General features: G+C 47.6%; 1 protein-coding gene across 2 annotated transcripts in view; it reads right to left on the bottom strand.

Moving 5' to 3' along the window:
* Nucleotides 1–11439, bottom strand: part of LOC126521501 (palmitoyltransferase ZDHHC20-B-like) — a 178261-nt gene extending 166822 nt beyond the window's left edge. For both annotated transcript variants that reach the window (XM_055066050.1, XM_072288510.1), the window contains exon 1: nucleotides 11244–11439. The gene's annotated coding sequence lies outside the window, so the exon portion shown is untranslated. The remainder of the gene's footprint in view (nucleotides 1–11243) is intronic.
* Nucleotides 11440–20379: the final 8940 nt, after the last annotated feature.

The raw sequence follows: 20379 nt of genomic DNA, 5'->3' as shown, positions 1-20379 counted from the left end.
TCGAAGCGCGCACTAATATCTCTGCCGCGAAAGCGTTTACGGTTTTCGAACACGTTTTTACATTAAATGTTTAGAAGCCGCTTCGATCTACACTACAAAATGTAGGAACGTGTGCCTTCACGTTCTGTATTGCAACAATGACGGACCAAAGACTACAGCAGACGGCGCCAATGCAACGTCCCGTTGCAAAGCTTTATTCTTCCAGTGAAAAAGAGACTGAGCAACGAGTTAGACATACGTCTTGATGTTACGTTATTTTTGTAGTTGTACGCGCCCTCAGCGGCGTTGCCCGATACTGGTGAATAAAGCTGTTCTCACACCTTTCCCGCCCTCTCTCCTACAGCAAAGATGGCTATTTTCCCATATAAACGCTGTGTTAACCAATTCACGTCCACTCTGACGAAAGCTGCCCTGGCGTTCGCAGGTGGTAGCGTATCAGCCTTCCTCTACTGAAAGGTTGGTAGCGCCGTCTTGTGGCGGCTTTAGATAGCTCGACATTCGCTATGCCACTGACGCATTTTCCTGTTCCCCTTTGACGTCAAATTCATTGTATCATCGCTTCGTAAGAACCATGATAGCAAGTATTCCAGGAGGAAATACGTTGCGAACGCATTTTGTGAAGAACGAAGACGCAGCGAGGTATAGATTAGTCTATTCAGGTACAGATAGGCTATATAGGCAGAAACGACTACCCATGCAACTAGAAGTCATCGTGGAGTCTAGTCAAACTTGTCGTTTGTAATCGTCAAATGCAAGGCCTTCCATTCTTTTACACGCACGCCATTTCATTTCACATAAACTGAAAGAAAGTTATTCCGCAGTGGTTGCTAAAGAAGCTTTACAACAACAACAAACTTGGAGGACGCATAAGCTTGGCCTTTGAGAGTGGAACAAAGATCCCTGACTGCTTCTCACGCTTCCCGGCAACTGCAGCGCATGTAACCGTAATGTTTACCAGGAAACGCTGGCGGCGAATGCTATGCACGAAGGCGAGCTTTCTGGTAGAAACGCGGCCTCTTGCGTGGGGTGATCCCGGATGTTGTTCACAGCCGCGTCAAAAGAGAAAAAAAAAAAAGAAAAGGAAAAAACATTTTCAGGTTTCTGTTATTGCTTCGCACTTTTAATATTTAAGCCAGGGAATACTTGCCATAATATGCATGCGCTGACGGTGTTTTGTTTCATGGCATTTTCATTTGTTTGTGGGCTGTCATTCTGCAAATTCCGAGGAATAACACCCACATATATATATATATATATATATATATATATATATATATATATATATATATATATATATATATATATATATATATATATATATATATATATATATATATACCGACATATACCCTTAGCCTTGTAGAGTTAAAAAATTCCAGTTTCAGTGTAAACGTCCTTACACGGGCATGCTCTCCTACGTGCAACAGTGCACGTAGAAGAGTATAAGAGAAGAAAGCAGGAAACGGAAAGGAACTCTATTTTTCACGACGGCCGCCCAGCGACAGAGCGTACATGTACTGAGGGAGACATAGCCGCGGCGCGATGAAAGCGAGGAGCCTAATCATGAATGCGCAGCGATCGATTGGAAGGCAATCAATCAAACGGATCGGCGACAGCGAGAGGACGCGGCACTCTGGCTACTGGGACTCACTCTCTGCTTTGCCGGCGCAGCAGGCGTGTTTAGATGAGTGCAGTACTGGGGGGAACTCTGAGAATCGCAGGTCTGAGAAAGTGTCTCAGCACTACGGCTGCAATAACATGGTAGTGACAAACTGAGCTCTGCTTAAATCGCGAACGCGCATTTCATCGCTTTCTCTGCAAGCAGTATTATTATTTATGCACGGTTAGTAGGGGACAATTAGTTTTCGATGAAGTTCACAGCTTCTTTCTGGTCATATCCCGAAATAGCTGCACGTAGGTATACAAAGTACGCTGATAAGCTTAGATCGCTCGCATATGTATGCACGGCTTCCCTTAGCGCAAGAATACGCGAAGAAGCGCGATAAGGCAACTCACTGGCACGGGGGTGGTGCGATAATTCATCGCACCACTTTTCTCGACCCGTACACACACAGAAATGCCATAGTGTGCAGTGATTGAGTCTTCAACCTTGTATGAAAAAGAAAGAGTTGGCGGCATTGAAATTTGCAAGAAATAAAAAAAGAGATCTAAAGATGAGTAGATAAGCTGTAACAGGTCAGTAAAGTTAAATCTTGCCTGAAGCAAGCACGGATATACCACACTACTTCAGGAAGTGCCCTAAAATTGGCATGACAATTTGGAAGAAAGCTGGTACACAAGCTTATTACCATAACAGGCTGCCGTAATTGTCCAAATAATGCAGTTTTATGGGAACACAGTAGGAAAACTTATCATGAATTTCAATGCTGTACATATATAGTTCAAGTGGTTTCATTTTTAAAGAAGTGTTTGGATATGCAATCAAAATCAGCAGTGTGTCTGTCACACATGGGCTTCTCGTGCACAAAGACGACACGTTTCTAGTTGCTTGCTGCGTTTTAACAACTCTGAGGTTACAGTTGGCAGCCAAGACGTGAACTACGCACGCAATGGGAATTATTGAAGCTTACTTGGTCTCTATGCATTCATCGCAGCGGATATGTCGAAACAGATAGCTCCTGTTATTATCGCTCCCTGTTAGTTTTCCTCGCCGATATGGAACGATAGTAACAGCAAAAATGTGCAACAAAAGCGCGTACCACGCTTCCTGTATCAGTATACAAGGTACCGCCCCAAGTCTTATTCACCCACGCTGGCATTATATGCGGGGCCGGCATTAGGTAACACTGCACTGAATTTAGGTGTCGGTGTACGCCGAGGGTGCCTGAGACGAGCAGCGCGCGTGCACACGGATTGTTGATGGACTAAGAGACAAGCGTGCGCTTTCGACGCCAAATGCGTCGAAAGACCCACGCAGGACCACGCCTTGCGCACTGCTATCGGAGTATGCGGCAGTCGGTGTTGCCAGAGCTGCATATACAAATGAATGGAGCAGTGAGCCTGTCGCATTTTGCGCTGCTCAGCCGGAGAGGGCCGCTCTGATTAAAAGCGACTGTCGTGGGCTGTCGGTCTTTGTGGCAGGCTTGTCTAGCCCAAAGGCGAAATTGGGCGGCGATTGAAAACAACGCGTCATTCACGTCCCCCGAACGCCTGCCCCGGTCAGTCCTTGTTTTCAGCGAGTCAAATGCGCCGAAGACAATGATAATAATACTTAGGTTTAACGTTTCACAGACGCACTGCGCGCAACGCGGGAAGGCCGTAGTGTGCGCGCGTGCGCGTTCATTCGAGCCGAATGCTTAAGAAACTCCACGGCAAGTCCATATCTTTCTCTATTCCATATTATCCTTCTTCCGTTGTTGCGATTTCAACCATATTTGCCACGAGAGGTAATCTCGCGAATGGTATGGTCGATATACGCAGAGCTCAGGTCCCTCTCACTTGTTTTGCCCCCCCCCCCCCCCCCCCCCTCCTTGTTCGATGTCCGCTACTGCAGTTGTTCAGATAGCCAGCACGAGGAATGAATGATGGCGCATTAAGACGTCACGCCTGTCAATCGAGCTCCCATAGAACTGCACAACCGCGCATACACGTGAACGTCACGCCCACGTACGTACCCCATCGGCCTACGTCTAAATTTTCTTCCAAAAAAGCTCGAGCCACCATCGCGCAGGATCTCACAGCGGGGCCTACGCACCGCGTGACCCCCGAAACCGCCGCAGCGCCCCGTCTCGATCGCGGGGCGAAACTGCCGGCCTAGCAACAGGCCTGCCTGCCCGTGCAGTGGCGTCGAGGTTGCTTCGGGAAGGTGGCGTGTGCATACGAACGCATGGCAACAGATCGCAGCTCCGACGCTCTAGCCATGCTCGGCACGCCGGCCTCTCTCTCACTCCGGCATCGGCCTTCTTTCATGGCTCCCTCCCTTCCTCGCTGTTGTTTGAGTTGGTCTCTCCGTCATAAGACGCGTGCGCATGTCTAGGGTGGTGCACGCATTTACTGGCTACAATCGCAGCTAGACAACGTGAGTGCAAAAACATTGAAAAACAATGGCAGGAGAGTTGAGCTTGATTTATTTAGGACAAAAGTATGCGTGCGATTAGAGAATGCAGTCGCTTTTTGTGTTTTTCCCTCTCTCTGTTTGAGTGCAGGTCCACTCTGACCACGCTTTCTGAAGCTAGACAGACCAAATGTGATAGCTAGATCTTGACAGTTATAATGTGGAGAAATTGGCCGGCTGGTTGAGTGGACAGTCTTGATTGAACGGAAGTATAGTTAACGGGACACAGACCAACATTAAAACATACAGACACACGTACGCTGTAACGATTGTCTTCCAATTGCTTTACAGTTCACGCTTCATCAACCGAGAATGCGCGACTTCGCCAGATAATAAAAAAATAGAAAAAGAACTGCAGTTATATTGCCTAAAATAGGATACGGTGACGATAGTCACCAGAGTATTAAGCCCACTAAGGTACACAACTTCTGAAGGCAGTATGCGTATATCATTTGCTGAAGAAACAATATAATGTGGATAGTTTTAACTACCTCCTCTCCCAGATTGTTCGGGTTTCCTCAACTAGAATTTACCTCAGCTATACCTAAGCTTCTCTGCATCTCAATCTGCTCGCAATGGGAAAGCATCTATGTGCCAGACATTTAAACTTGAGGAAAGACTTCGAAAGCACATGCAGGAGCAACGGACATAAAAAAAAAAACAGAGAACAGAAAACAAAGAAAAATGTTATATCATATACTTCGTCCAACGCGGTGGAGTTGCCAAAGCGCCGAGAGATTTGCTTTACCCGACTTGCTCACGAAGCCGGCTCCTTAGAGCTTTACTACGCTACCATGAATGTCACGGTAGCTCTAAATGTAATCTAAATGTCATCTAAATGTCTAAATGTCATCAAAGAAATTAACTGTTAATGTTATATCCCTCTCACAGGGGCATCCTCAATGAAATCGACCTGCAATGATGGTCAAAGGAGCGATTCGAATCTTGAAAAGTAAGAGGTATAAAAGAGTGGACGCCAAGCCTGCTACGAAATCGTCTGTAACGACGACTGATGAGCAATGGACCTTTTTTGACGCGATTCCGTTCCAACGTGCCGTATGAAAAAGTTATTTAAGGTACGACGCTGAAGGAGAAGACTTCTTGGCACGCTATTGCAGGTTCGGTATATTGCAAGCAGCTAACAGCGACAGCGGCTTCCTACCCGCTGTAGTGGAATTAGCGTACCGCAATTCCTAGCAATTGTCGTTTATCCAAGATCACTGCGATTTTAAACCACTCCCTGTCAACGACTGTCGTCCATTTCCCTCCTCTTTAGATTCGTTTTGCCCCGTGCAACGTAGCAAACCGAATCTCTTTCTGGTTAGCATGCATATCTGTAATAATTTTTCATTTTCCCTGTTTCCGACTAGTTTATGTACGTAATCTTTACATGCTGACACTTTTTTAAGGAACTTTAGCATGGCTACTTGTTCGTCAATAAACGAAATACATGTTTTGAACTATTAGCCTATTTTCCTATTCGGCACCTTCACGAAACTGAGGTCGTCCGAAGCAACCTCGCAATCAGTCTGCACAGCTTCCTGCGTCTTTTCGTTTTTTTTATTGGTAACATCATTCAAGAACTTCGCACTAATGCACCGCTATTAACAATATTATACTTTTAGGCGAGATTCAGCTTTTGGCTTTAATACCTCTTCCCTCGCAAACTTTTCCCGTGGGCAGTTTTCTCTGGTGATGACAACGGGAAGAGAAATAGAACGGGTGTTACGAGCATTCAGTCCATCTCCCTTCTCAGTACCCCCCCCCCCCCCCCCTCCTGGGAAGCGTGAAATCGACAACCACAAAGCCAGGTTCGATGGATAAGTGTGTGGCACGCCATCATCAGAACTAGAACGGCTTTCTGTTTTTACTTCGTTTCCATACACTCGGCCTAAGCCTTGTCATTCGCGAACGTTTCCTACTTCTACTTCACGGCCTGTCTTTTGGGCATTTCGCTGCTGGACGTGCTTGTTGTTGTTTTTTCACGTGTGTTTCGTTTAGTCCCATCAGCACCCGCTGTCGCCGTGGCCCAGTGTATGAGTCCACGGCTACGCAGATTTGGGGAATCGGCGCTGTGGTGGCGCCGCGAGATTGGATCTTTTGTGAACCACTGACGCGTTTGGATAAGTTTGGCCCCGGAGTGACAGGGGGAAACTCGATTGAGTTGCGATGTTCTTTCATGAAGCGATAGCTATATAGGACGAGCAGAAGAAGAAAACGGTTGAGTTGTATGGACTGGCGCGGCTGGCTGATACCGGATTGATTTAGAAAGAATGAACGGAGAAGATTTCGGAACTGTGGTTCCCTACATGTGCATGACGGAACGGAACACAACATGACTCCACCGTCATGAGAGCTGTTCCCTCAGTATGACTCGTGGCCGCTGGAAATCGCGTCGATGCTGAAGTCGCGTATATCGAGGGAGATCTTTTTTCCCCTTGCCTTTAAACTTTAAGAAATTTAAATTTAACGAATTTAAAGAAATAGGTACAGCGAAAGAATATTTCATGTATATAAACGATACCACATCAGGAAATTTATCCTTGGTTGATTTCAGACGACCGCTGGTTCTATAGGCAATCGTTTTGCCTGCTATATACCCGACTGATTTGATTAATTTGGACTGAACTGAAAATGCTAACAGTTTCTCGACACGTAATAAACTGTTCAGTGATTATAGAAGAATGGCGTGAGGTCATCTGAAAATGTTTCAGCAACAAAATACTTCTCACAAGTTTTCATTAACAGTCAATATAAAGTCAACAGAGAGTCCCACGGGCAAATTTGCAATATTTATGAAGTTTCCGGGCGATAAGCATACCCATCGACCTCAGCCATCGATTTCTTTGACGCTTGATAAAGTGTTTTCGCGTTGACCACGGCCGCGATCGACACACACGCTTCCGTTCGCAGTCAGTTCGCAGCCGGGCCATTCACATTCCCACACCGGTCCATCGCGCTGACAGCCCGGGGCGGGTTTCTCACGCCATGCTCCCGTGCGGGTGCCTCGCAAGAGTTAATTTCCGGTGTCTCGCATGGTCTTCCAGAGTACTAGCTCAACCAGTCACGAGAAAAACGTCGGACACATTCAGCGTTCAGAACAGTGCGGCCGATCACCTTCGTAGTTAATGGCCGTCTGTGAGCGAGCGAAAAAAAAAAGAGAAGAGGGGGGAACCATATCGCCTCATCTTTGCGACGAATCTCTAACGCAGTGGCCCCGCCGCCACCATTGCGTTTAATATTTGCCGCCGCACGTGTTTACATTTTCCCACACGGTACTTTTGAAGCAACCGCGCCCGAATAGTAGTCGAGTTACCGGTTCCGTTTTGCATAATGCACGCATATATAGGACACAAACAGAAATGTACGAGTTTACGTTCATTTTATCATGCTCAGAATACCGCCTTCTGTCCTTTTCTATTGTCCTCGTCTGCATCCACTGGCCGGATTCCGCCACCACTGGAATGCAGTCCCCGGGATTCGGACCCACGACATCGTGTTCCGTAGCACAACGCCACAGCCAACAGGCTGCGACGACGTGCGCTCAGCGACAAGGCTACTGCCGCATATTTACGTGTCGCGCTTGAATCCTCACAGCACGTCTTTATGTACAAAAGAAAAGATTTAAAATAAAAAAGACGTTGTTTGAAAACGCAATCGGGTGTTTCCGCTCATATTACTCACGATAGTACAGGAATTGGTTGTAATGAAAGAGAGAGAGAGAGAGAGAGAGAATGATGAATGAAAGGTAGGGAGGTTAACCAGGACTGATCCCGGTTGGCTACCCTACACTGGGGAAAGGGAAAGAGGGACGGAAAGATTAAAAAAAAGAGAGAGAAAGTCCACTGGAGATATCAGTCGGTCACTCAGTCTGGGTCACAGACGCTGACTCAATCCGGTCGCTTTCAAATATCGCAGCAGCGCTTTTGTGGCCTTTTGTAGCTGTGATATGCGAGGCCATGATCCCAAGATCTTGTTCAAGGTGAACGGCTTTCCATCTAGCTGATTGAGAGCTGTGCAGAGGTCTTGCCTTTCATTTTCATACGATGGGCAGTAGCACAGTAGGTGTTCTATGGTTTCCTCGACACCGCAGGCATTGCACTCGGCGCTATCAGTCATTCCAATCAGAAATGCATAAGCATTTGTGAATGCGACGCCCAAACGTAAGCGGCAAAGCACTGTTTGCTCATTTCGCGGAAGACCTGGTAGCAGCCGCAGTTGCATAGAGGGATCGAGGGAATGCAAGCGATGGTGAGTGAATTCAGGTGCGTGCCACTTCTCCAATGTCAAAGAGTGCGCAAGCTTGCCTAAGTGTTGGGCTGCGTCGGTCCGCGATAAAGGTATTGAAACAAGGGTTGCTCCCTCGTGAGCTTTTCTAGCAGCTTCGTCAGCGAGGTCGTTGCCGGAGATACCGCAATGACCAGGCAGCCACTGAAACACGACGTCGTGTCCTTTCGCGATCATGTGATGGTGCATTTCTCGTATCTCCGACGTTGTAATGAAAAGTGGATGCAACACCAAGCCGGCTCATCACTTGCAATGAAAAGGCCCGTGACTGAGAATAAGGAGATCAGACGGGAATCACACTGTCAAGCTTACACATCTTGTGGCGCGTAGCATCGCGTTAATGTGTGAATTTTGCTCAGTTTTCCTCTCCTCTTTGTGCTTTTATTCCCTTTAGCCCTTTCCCCTGCACAGGGTAGCCAGACGGTACTTACACTGGCTAACCTCCCTGTCTTTCCTCGCCTTTCGTCTCTCTCTCTCTCTCTCTCTCTCTCTCTCTCTCGGTATCTTGACAGTAGTTAGCGCCTTGCGCTGCGCTAACGATTCGAGTTCAGCCGTTCAAGCAAGGGAAAGTGTACGTTGATCGTTATTATGCATCGCAAAGAGGAATTGTAACGTGGCGTTGCCGACACTTGTTTTAATATGTGTGCGCCAATGGAGAGAGACCATACGGCGTGTTGACTCGGCGGTGCGAAAGCGTGGGAACATCTGTGAAAGCGCTCGCCGGACTTGCCGGCCAGGGTGAGCGAGAAAGTGCAACGTGCATAGGCGCGTCTATGACTATTCGAACGTAATAATCGCCTCTTGGTCATGCCAGGCTGGGTGGCTCTTGGGAGCAGGTTACGTGCGCACCCTCACGTCAGTTATCGAACTGTTACGCCACACCGCGAACAGCCCCGACCAATAAATATTCATCAATAATTGGCCGCTCGCAGGTATGCGTCGGCGATAAATCGCGTCGAGGGGTGTTGCGTTTTTACTCGCAGAAAATTATTGTCCAGCTGGCGCACCGCCTGGCGGGCGGAAGTTTTCGACTACTCGTTTAATTCATCAATTCACGCAGCGTCAGGTTGCATCATATCTCACCCCATAATTTATATATTCATTAATTCATTCATTCTGGTAGTACTGTGAATCCTGGCTACTCTCCTTGCCGGTCTTTCAAAACGGTGCACACGAAACGAAAATGCAGTAACGTGCATTTTCTTTTGCGTTGACACGCCTGATGAGCTAAGCTTCCTGTACATTGAAGAGAAAGTGCGCCCCCGAATACAACTAAGAAAAGAAGAGAACGCTACATCGAGGAACGCTCTCGCATACTTGTTTGAAAGTGTCTTTGTTATTGTTTGTATGCTTTTCGAATGCTTCCGCTTAGAGCTTTTCCGCCTTCTTTTTGTTTCCTTTAAACTTCGTAGTGCGCAAGCGCACTACAAAGTGCACCGATGTATGAACTTTGACTCGAAGACGCCAATAAACTCAGTCGGTAACTTGCGCTCCTTCTGTCCACGTGTCTTTGTGCGGCTGTGTTATGGCGCTCAAACAATTAAGCTATCTCTGCGCACCTCGCTGACTGTGCAAGTAGGCGTTCAATGCGCGATCCGTAGGAGCTAAGATTCGTTTTACCGCCTTCAAAAAAAAAAAAAAAAAAGAAAGAAACGAAGGCTTCACTTTGCAAAGTAGCAGGCAACGCACATCATTCACAAACAACACCACCTCGTCTATGGGACGCTTGAGGAGCCACTTGACGGCTGAATAAATTTTCACACGGTAAAAAAGGTTCGCGGATCGGATGGGACTTTACCGCACATTAAATAATCGCCGGGCGAACAGAAACAGTCTCGCGCTAGCGTCACTCCTTCATCGCTCGGTAATCTACAGCTCTGGAACTTACTGCCACGTGCGCGACATTTGTTATTATTATTATCATTTAACCGTGGGCAATTACGTATATGATTAGCATTCTCCGCACAAGCGGCTTGACTTCGCAAACCTCCGCACATACACATCTCCAAGTATACTGCGAGCACGTGTTGGGCAAGAATGTCCAGAGAAGTCGCCTGTTTTACACGAGAAATATGCGTACGTCGCTGCGCCCGAGGCACACCGACGTTTTTTTCTTTTCTTTTTTTCGACCTGTCGTATCCAGGCCGCTCGGGTCCGCAGCGATGCTCCATTCCTGGCGGACAGAAGTGGTTACGTGATGAGCCCAGGCCTGAGAGCCGCCGAACACGATCATCGAAAAGCCCTTTGAGCCGCGTAGCAACTTCGTCGACATAATCATCGTATCGATCTTATTTGTACCCATCGCAGACGAGGAGCTGAAAGAAGCGATCGCTTTGATATATCGGCAGCACGTATGGCGCCACCTATTCGGAGGGGCCCCACAGGTTGCCACGGTACACTGATCGCATTCGAATGCAAGCGCTCACGATGCACTCACAGAGAAAGGAAGGCCTATGCTGGTGTGCGCATGGTATCGCAGGCCATGATTACGGTCAGCGTCCGGCCCACCCCACCGCGCACTCGCGCATGGTCATCCTTCTTCTGAGCGCTTGACCGTTGTTTGCGGTCGCTCTATACGAATGCGCAGTCGTCAACCCGTCGCGATGCTACCGATCGTTGCAAAATGCTAATTATTACCGCGTGCCACATCGTCGTCATCAATTTCGCTTTGCTTCGATCTAATGCTAATCTTAAGAGCTAGTTCGGCGTCACCGCCAATCGCTTCTACGGTGTTTGCATCGAGCCCCGAAATATTAAGCGGCGTCCACGAGGTCGTCCGATGCGGACGTAGCCGGTACGTTCACCCCGTCTTCGTATGTTTCCATGCCTCATAACTTTCCTTATGTAAAGATCTCCAAAGAAGAAAAGCCTAATAACTCACGGCACGCTTGCTTGAGCATCGCCTTGTGTCGCTACGAGGAGGACAGCAACCAAACAGCAGCCACTGAGCACATCAGGAGTAACGGATTGGAAGAGCTCGACAGGAGGGCACGGCTGGCGCAGCACTGGCTCTAACTTGATTTGCTGCGTTTATAAGGTTTATCCAGCCGTGTAGCAAACACCATCTCGAATTTTAATTGCATTGTTTTCTCCAAGGCCTACTATAGTACAACTAACAGGCATATTATTTGTATCGATGGATCACAAGAAATTTTATAACACGTATTTGCTACTTGGTTGCGAAATTTGATGACATGCGGCTCGGCCGACACAACATGGCGTCATAAGTGACACACTGTCCCTACGGCGCTATTAGTCATCTGGTAGAATAAAACAGAGAATAAAAAAAAGTGATTACGCAGCGATTTCTGGAAAGGTAACGTGCTCAAAGAATGCGGAAATGCAAGAGGCAAAACTGCAGGTGCGACGCTCAGAACACCGAGCGAGAAAAATGACACGTGCACGTCATGTGCAGATCCCTGCGCAGGAATATCGAAAAAGCGCAACTCACTTTGCTAAACAATGCATTAAGATAATGCATTCAAGCCGTGCTTCTTTCGTTATTGTTGAGGTCTGACGACAGAAGTGTAAAGATGACCACAAAAATCTTACGTTTGAAGTACGAGTGGATGGGTCACGAAAAGCTCGCAAAAGGATAAGTTTTCGACAGCGCAACTGACAGAAAAGCTGCCATTACCGCTGGCCGGAAATGATGCAGAAGCTAGAACGTAGAGCACCAGCGTAGCTCCTAGGCACGACTTCCGAAATAAAAGGGCGCTCGCGGCGCGCCTGAAATTTCGGAAGTGACGCGCTGGGATTCGCGTCACATCCGCCAGGTGCACGCGTCATCTACTAAGCTTTTGCTATATACATCCTGTCATTTGGAAAACGTTACACAAACAACGGCGCCGCAGCTTTTCCAGCATTGATTCAACAACATATGCTAATAATGTATAAACAACCCAGCCAAAGTGAAATTTCGTTGCAGTGGCTCTTCTTTAAGACCTCGCGCGCATTCCAAATTCGCGCATACATTCTCAGTTTTCCGCATCAAACCGCGCCAAGCGTCCGTGCGTCTCAAGCGCTTTACTCACCATCGCCTCTTGCGGCCAAGGAGCTCCAAGCGCATTTTGATTTTACTGTTTCTTTCTTTCTCTCTTTTTTTGTTCTTTATCCTCGTTGTCGAACATTCCTGCTTCTAGAACAAGTGCAGCAAAATTCAATCCAGTGCGGTGAAGTAGCCTGCACGAACCGGAAACGCTGTGGACACGCTTCGGTCGAACTATTGCGGGTGCGCGGTCGCTTCAACACCCGGCTTGTTCTCGTGCGAGGCCATCAAAAAAAAACGTATTCACGATGTGTGCTGCGAACGCGCCATTATTATTCAGTGGCACGGTGTGGCAAGCTATCGACAGCCACGGCCAAATACCAATGATTTCTAGCAATCACGCTGACCCATTCGCGGTCCAGGTGGGGCGCACGGTATGGAGGTAGCGCGGCACTTTGAGAGCGCGCTGCACTGACGAAGCCGCAGTCCCTGTGTTCTTGTGCGCGGTAGCGTTTGTGAGCTTTCGGTATATATAGACTCCAGGTGGCTTCCTTTTTTTTCTCGTACAACTGTAAAATAAGAAAGATGGCTTATCCGTAATTTGCTTTTCTACAACGATGACATTGATTATGCTTCTTTTCCTTTTGAAACTGTCTGGTGTGTTTGTACAACGTCGTTAGGTTCGCAGCGTACACATTCGCCCGCGACGCTACATCACCGTGAGCGTGTGCTGCTTCTACAACACGTTTCTAACTCCACAGAAGTCATTGTCAATCATGTGTCATTAGTGAGAATTACGAATGTCGTCTTTGTGCTCCTGTATTCGCAACGCACTCTCGTCAAATTGAGGCTGTCCTCTCGATTGTAGCCGTGATTGTCGAGCTCCTGCAGGGCAATCAAGCAAACATGTGCCGTTACTGGGTCACAGATGGTCTATCGATGCGCGTGTGTCAAACACACGGTTATCACCGTAATTTCCATCGATGTACTGCCACAGGTGACGATAACCTTACTGTACGAAATCCCAGGTAATAGTGGTCCGCTGCTTCTGACTGACGTCTTAGACAAAAAAATGTACGCGTATACAAGTTCGGGCTCGTCTTTAGAATTTGCAAACACAGTCAAGACGAAGATTTAATATTTTTTCCGGGCAGAGACATCTATTTCTTGAAGTGCTCATAATTCTCACCTCCGGCTGGTTCTTATTTTCGCACTATCTCTCAATACTGTTTTCATGTAAGGGAAAACACGGGGAAGGCGAGAGATGGATATTCAAGGTGATGAGCAAAACGAGAGCAAGGTAAAAGCGGGAGCCAACGTTTCGACAAGTGGACTTGTCTTTTCCAAGGCGACACATGTCGCCTTTGGCTCATCGCTTTCATGTAAGGGTTATTCCATGTTAACTGCTTCACTTAGCTGCTTGAGAACAAGGGCTAAGGAAAGGTGTTGCAGTCTGGAGGGGGAATTTCACTCGGGTATTGACTATGTCATTCACAAGAATTTATATGCAACCCCGCAGCAGTTGAACGCAGACATGACGTACCAACGTGAACGGAAAATTAAGGATGTCGGGCAGGGCGTTGGCTAGCTGTGCTCGCTCCTCCTTGATGAAATGGGAGGAACGAGTACAGTTAGCTAACTCCCTGTCCGACATCCTTCATTTGCCATTCACGTTGGTAGGTCGTGTCTGCGTTCAACTGCTGCGGGGTTGCAGTTCGCGTCCTGGCCGGACCTGCGATAAAGTTTCTTCACTCACTCACAGGAAGTCAGCTAGCTGTACTCGTGCGGCCCGTAATATATATATATAATATATGGGGTTTTACGTGCCAAAACCACTTTCTGATTATGAGGCACGCCGTAGTGGAGGACTCCGGAAATTTCGACCACCTGGGGTTCTTTAACGTGCACCTAAATCTAAGTACACGGGTGTTTTCGCATTTCGCCCCCATCGAAATGCGGCCGCCGTGGCCGGGATTCGATCCCGCGACCTCGTGCTCAGCAGCCCAACACCATAGCCACTGAGCAACCGCGGCGGGTGTGCGGCCCGTATTCACTTCCTTCGAGTAGTCATACCCCACACAAGCTGAACGAACCACCGTGTTCATTTCATCGTCATTGTTAGCCCAATTTATGTCTATATACTGCAGAACGAAGACCTTGCCCATGTGATCTCGAATTACCTCTGAGTTTCGTCAGCAGACTTCACGTGACGTCCGCGAATTCCCCAACTTAATCGCACCACCTATAGCTCTCATCCGCCCTCGACTGCCTTTACCCTTTCCTTGGCACCCCATTCTATAAGTCTGATAGGCCATTGGTTCTTTGCGGAACACATCACATGGCATGCGGCGGTAGCCGATAACTTAGTGGAGATTCGTTGGTTCTGCAATGCGGAAATATATATATATATATATATATATATATATATATATATATATATATATATATCGTGGGAAACGTCTCACATCTTCACATATATATGTACATGATGACTCAGCAGAGCTTATAGCAGCTAATTTCTTCTGCTTATCTCCACGAAATTATCGGCTACCGCCGTTCGCTTTCTCATACACACCACAGCCTTGCTGTCTCTTAACGTTATACCAATCGTTTTTCGTTCAGTTCGTCGTTGCGTAATGCTTAGCTGCTTCTGAAACGTATTCGGTATACACCAAGTGCCTGCCCCCATTATGTTAATGCCGGTAGAATGCAATGATAGCATTCATCATCTGCGCTCCAATACATTTTTAATCCTCTGTAAATTTTTTTACGCTTCCTCTACATTCATGCAGTTACCTTGCTCTTAGAGGGAGCGAGACGGATAAAATCATTTTGAAAGGAAGGTTGACCGCGCACTGATCCCGGTCGGCTACCCTGCAATGAGGTATAAAAAAAGTGAAACGAAAAATAAAGCGTGTGAGGCAGGACATCGAGGTTTGCGATCGCTGATACTTGCAGAGGAACTGAAATGTTTGACGCTGTGTCGCAAATGTCACTCAGTATGGCCATATGACCAAAGAACAAAATAGAAAATAAAGAGACAAACGCAATTATTAAGTCAACCATAAATTCCTGGCCAGCCAATTCCAATCCTCTGAGGCACAACTATGTCTGAACCTCCATGCGCCTTCATTAAAACTGACAGTTATCATTTCACCAATATCACTCATTTTTTGTTGTATACTATACAGCATACGTATAAACTCCAGGTGAATTCTGACAGAAAAAATAAGGGGGAGGAAGAAAGAAAAATTTTGTATAGAATGAATCACTTGAGCACAGAAAACCAGAGTATAGTTATATAGAAAAAAAGCTACAAGATCTGAACACAAGGGCATGCACCCGCTTCAATCCACTCGCATCTCATCGCACCATATGCATCGGAGACGCGCGCTACATCTGCCCGCGTGTACGGCCTCTATAATAGAAAGGGAGATTTGCTATACTTCGCCTTGCGAAAACGAACGCTCATGCTCCTTGACTGTCAGCGTGTTACTTTCTCTACTGCCTCGCCTATACCATGCGTCGTCGAACAAGGACGTACGATTCAATTTGTGCGACCGATCCTATCCGATATCACGCCTTTTGCGTCATTGCACAAGGCGGAACAAAAAGACGGAATGGAGGTGAGCGCACGCTGTAGTTCTTTCGAAGTCTCCACATCGCCATGACAACGCAGCCGTTCCCAACCGGAGAGCATAAGCTTTAATCAAAGAAAAGAGGGGAGGTAGGCCGAAGGAGCTCTGCCTCTGGCTTGTTAGTTCAAATAGAAGCATAGGAGGCGAACGAAAAGAAAAAAAGATAGAGAATGTGCGAAGATGATCCTTCCGAGCAGGGCCACATGTTGCAGAAGACGCTTCTAGCTTTGCTGTTACCATAATCAACTGCTGTAGGAAAAAATGCGGCGGCTACACGGTGGTAATAAGTTGGACGAAAAACAATCCTAAGTGAAGCGTGTGGCAAAAGAATGTAGCCGTGTGCCTGAGTGAGTGAGTGAGTGAGTGAGTGAGTGAGTGAGTGAGTGAGTGAGTGAGTGAGTGAGTGAGTGAGTGAGTGAGTGAGTGAGTGAGTGAGTGAGTGAGTGAGTGAGTGAGTGAGTGAGTGAGTGAGTGAAGAAACTTTTATTGAAGGTCCGGCAAGGACGCGAACTCGTCGCGCACCTGGCTAGTCCCACGTCGGGACCGGCAGGTCTAGCCCACCGGCCCGGTCGCGGGCACGCCGGACAGCCAGGATTTGCTTTTCTAGGGCGGGGCTACGCAGAAGCGAGTCCCACTCCTCCTTGATGTACTATTGCGCTAAACTCTCGTTTCATTCAAGTTGGCTCGCTCAAGGAGGTCGTAAATAAACCGTGTTCCAGCTCATACAAATGTTCCGTTCGATGTGTATGATGAAACGGAGCAAAGAACGCAAGTTCGTCATTTTTCGCTGGAGTATTCTTTCTTTCCTTCTCTCTCTCTCTCTTCCCCTTTTCGTTTGCGTCACGGTAGACATGTGTGAACTAGTTGCGAATGACCTCGCTGTGAAGTCATGTCGTTAAGCCACGCTGTACAACGCCTCTACTGCAACGTTCAGACGTGCAACTGTATATGTACGGGATCGTACAAACCATCCAACCGGGCTAGCGCACGCGAGCCTCTGTGCGCCTGTGCACTGCCTAGGGCAGTCATGCAACAAAGGCCTCAAAAGAAAAGTCAAAGGCGATTGGTACGCCCATAACAAGGGCAGCCGGGCTTTCGCGAGCTGTAATAATGAAGAACGCGCGTCATATATAGGCCCCGCCGTTGTCGTGAAGGCATGCAATCTCCTATATACTCCGAGGGAGGTGCTGTCGCCGCCCTGACCGTCGCCATGATTGCCAGTCGATAAAAGCAGTAAGAAGGCAAGATGAGCAGGAGGACACCACTCGGGTGAAAAGATGGGGCCGAGAGTCTGAGGCATGATTCGCACAACGCTGGTCGCTTATGGGAAACGGGTCGCCATCCATCACCCTCAACTCACTTTTTAGAGTGCCCAAGGCGGTTGGAGCGATCGGGACACGTTGAGCTTTTCCGCAGGGGCCTCAATTCTGACGATCGCCCACAAGGCTTTCTCAGGGGGAAAAACGAGCAGGGCGATCAGTTAAAGCCGTCCTATTAACGCCAGCGCCGCGCCATCGGTGCAAGCTACGCACGCACTTATACACTCTGCCGAGAACGAAACGCGCACAAACGGCACGGCGTTTTGCAACGATGGTCCTCACGATCTCCGAGCCTGTTGGTGAAAGCGGGGGGCCACAACCTGTAATCGATCTCTGGGTGAAGGCGCCTCCGTATAGTCGCAGACGCATCAGCTGGTTCTGGCCGCTGCACGTGCAAGCGTGCTGTTGATTCGAGCTGCCTTGCTCACGATCTGGCCTTGTCGACACCTATATAACGAGCGCACGACCGGGTACTTCGTTTTCGGTGTCAGAGAGACAGCGAGCGTTGCGTGGAGTCCGCGCGTTCTCCAGGTGCGGGGTTCGAAAAGTTCAGAGGCAAGGTATTCTTCCTGCACCCAGCCCTGCCACTGCCATTCTATATATATAAAACAAGAACTTACGAGAAAAAAAGCAATCTGATCGATTTCTGTTACTCAGCATAATCTCCAAAAGTACTTCCTTTGTGATTACAGAGAAAGAGGTATATTTTATAAATGCGATAGACTTGAGTTAACTATATAGCCTAATAGATGATTCTGTGTTTGACAGCGTCAATGAAGAGCGCAAGTTTTCAGCGTAGCGAGGTTTGATTTCCCATAGGACTCTCGGTAGTGGCGTCCATTTTTCCAGCGAAGGGGCGACACGCTGAAACGTCCGTCCATGCTTAGACATTTAAGCACAGGTAGCGGAACTCCAAGCGGTTTCTCCTGGTGTAAACTTTCAGGCGTGGGACGCTATCAATGTAATACTGAATTTACCGAACTCTCATTTAAGTACGACACTCCCGAAAACCGCGATACTGCTGAAGAACTAAAAAAAAAAAAAATGTTGCCACAGTGGACACCGGGTAGACCATGCGGCGGAGCACGAAAAGACAAACAAGCGTTCTCCTGTGAAACATGATTAACTTCTAGCAATTCGTTCGCCGGATCAGAAAACAAAACAAAAAAGAAAAAAAAGAAAAAGTGGCCTTCTGTACTATAATGGGGGGCAGAACTTGGCGAAGGCGCCCATTAGCTCACCCGCCTGTGAATAAGTCTTTAGCGCGAAATCGCCCGTAATGGTGAGTTCAGTCGTCTTGCATTCCCGATCCCTATAGCGACCTGCCATTGGCGCGGTAGCCTTGCGTCCGCGACGGTCAGCCTGCCGTTCACCTTCTGCTTGGAGAACCGATACTGCGACCGCGCTGCGTCTCTGTCAGGGACATAGAGTTAGTGGTCAGTGAAGCGCCCACGCAACGGTAATTACACGCCTGCCTGTGAATTACTGGGGCAAGCGCTCTGCCCCAAATAGCCAGTGCATGCATCGTAAATCACGCGTGCTGTGTAAACAAGTCCTTCAGCAAACGATCCTTAAGTACGTACACTCCTACGCGTTGGGAATGTTTATGCTAATGATGCGTAATGCGTCCGTAAAAGTACGCCATTCGTGAATGTTTGTGCTTCTCCCGTACACGTTTATAGTAAACAGCGTGTTTCAGCGAACACATTCAAAAATCTTTAAATGTTGCCTGTGGCAGACATCACAATTCTAGTTCAAGAGCTGGTCTACTCGAAGCGGAGGACAATACTTGCACGAAAAATTGAGATGTAAAATTGACTAATTAATAAAAAATCACTAATGTTTTTAACTAGTTACATTATGGCCCTTATTGCAATTTACAAATACCCATATTGTAATATGGGCACTTGAAGGAAGCCCAACACTTAGGCAAGCTAGCGCACCGTATGACATTGGAGAAGTGGCACACACCTGATTTCACTCAACATCGCTTGCACTCCCTCGATCCATCTATGCAACTGCAGCTGTTACCAGGGCTTCCGCGTAATGAGGAAACAATGCTGTGCCGCTTACGCTTGGGCGTCGCATTCACGAATGCATATACGTTTTTAACTGGAATGGCTGATAGCGCCGAGTGCAATGCCTGCGGTGTCGAAGAAACTATAGACCATCTACTGTGCTACTGCCCATCATTTGAAAATGAAAGACGAACTCTGCACAGCTCTCAACCAGTTAGATAGAAAACCGTTCACCTTGAACAAGATCTTGGGACCATGGCCTCGCATATCGCATGCTACAAAAGGCCACAAAAGCGCTGCTGCGATATTTGAAAGATACAGGATTGAGTCAGCGTCTGTGATCCGGACTGAGTGACTGAACGATATCCCCGGTGGACTTTCTCTTCTTTCTTTAATCTTTCCGTCCCCGTTTCCCTTTCCCCAGTGTAGGGTAGCCAACCGGGCTCAGTCCTGGTTAACCTCCCTACCTTTCATTTATCATTTGCTCTCTCTCTCTCTCACAAATTCTAGCCGTGGAGTTCGCAAGACGGATCCACTTGGAACGAATTGTAAAGATGACACCAGTTTCGATATACCAATTCCCGAACTTTGCGGAGAAATGCATTGGCGTTCCTGTTAATTTTGTTAACAGAACGTCGTTTCATGCACTGAAGCACACAAGTAACTGGAACGCCAATCCATTTCTCCGCAAAGTTCGGAAATTTATATCTCGAAACTGGTGTCACCCTGAGAATTCGTTTCAAGTGGATGCGCCTTGCGAAGCCCGATGCTATAATTTGTAAATTGCAATATGGGTGATACGATGATTAGCTAGGAAGTTGATTAGAGAATTCTTGTTAATTAGCCAATTTCGCATATCAATTTTTTTGGTACATAGTGTCCGCAGCTTCGAGTAGACAGGCTCATAAACTATAATTGTGCTATCTGCCACAGGCAATCTGTAAAAGAATTTGAAAATGTTCGCTGTAACATCCTCTATATGCAATGCGGTGTCTATGGCTTGCAGAACCAATGCGGCTTTATTTCTTCAAATCCGGGGAAACGCATATATTCT

This window comes from Dermacentor andersoni, chromosome 6 (genome assembly GCF_023375885.2).
Source record: "Dermacentor andersoni chromosome 6, qqDerAnde1_hic_scaffold, whole genome shotgun sequence".
In the NCBI taxonomy this organism is placed as follows: Eukaryota; Metazoa; Arthropoda; class Arachnida; order Ixodida; family Ixodidae; genus Dermacentor; species Dermacentor andersoni.
Note: the sequence above shows the minus strand (reverse complement) of the source record. Positions and strands in the feature narration are given on the sequence as shown.